Here is a 1,086-nt window from a genome sequence, read left to right on the forward strand (position 1 = left end):
ACATGAACCACCGTGTTCAAAGCTTCTCCCCAGAAAGTCATCGATAAGCCTGACTGTGAGATCAAACATGTCATTCTCTCGACAATCGTCCTGTTCATCCTTTCAGCCAACCCATTCAACTGTGGAGTCTTAGGTGGCGTGAACTGATGCCTTATCCCATGCTCTTTGCAATAAGCATCAAATGGTCCAGAATACTCTCCACCATTATCACTGCGGATACACTTCAGCTTCTTCCCTGTTTGTCTCTCAACCAACACCACAAAATACTTGAAATATCCTAACACCTGATCCTTCGTCCTCATAAGAAATACCCACAACTTCCTTGAATGATCATCAATGAAAGTCATAAAATATGATGCGCCGCCAAGAGATCTTGTCCTCATTAGACCACACACATCTGAATGTACCAAATCCAGTACCTCGGGTTTCCTAGAAGGCGCAGAAGACTTGAAAGATACCCTGTGTTGTTTTCCCGCAAAGCAATGCGAACACTTCTGCAGGTGCAAACCAGAGATTCTTGGAATCACCTCATTCTTAGACAACACAAACATTCCCTTCTCACTCATGTGACCAAGTCTCTTATGCCATAACTCCATGACACCATCATTCTCCACCGCATTAACAACGTCTTTGGAGACCTTAGCATGCATCCAATAGAAGGATGAAGACTTCTCACCTCGAGCCACAATCAAAAAACCGCGAGAGAGCTTCCATTTACCACCACCGTGCAAACTGAAATAACCCTCATCATCAAGTCTTCCCGTCGATATCAGATTCATCCTAATATCAGGAACATGCTTAAAATCCTTAAGCACCAACCTAGTCCCAAAACTAGTCTCCAAGCATATATCGCCAATGCCAGTAACCTGAGCCATCGCATCATTTCCCATCTTCACGGAACCATAATTACCCGTAGTATAGGTAGAAAACAAATTCCGCGGTGATGTTGCATGAGTAGTAGCTCCACTATCAATCACCCAACTGGTGTCTTGGCATGCGACATTAATGGCATCACCCTCAAGAAGAATGAGAAACTGATCTTCGGTGACAGTCACCCGATCCACCTTTTCTTCTTGATCTTTTCTT

The sequence above is a fragment of the Brassica oleracea genome, chromosome C8 (assembly GCF_000695525.1).
Source record: "Brassica oleracea var. oleracea cultivar TO1000 chromosome C8, BOL, whole genome shotgun sequence".
NCBI lineage: Eukaryota > Viridiplantae > Streptophyta > Magnoliopsida > Brassicales > Brassicaceae > Brassica > Brassica oleracea.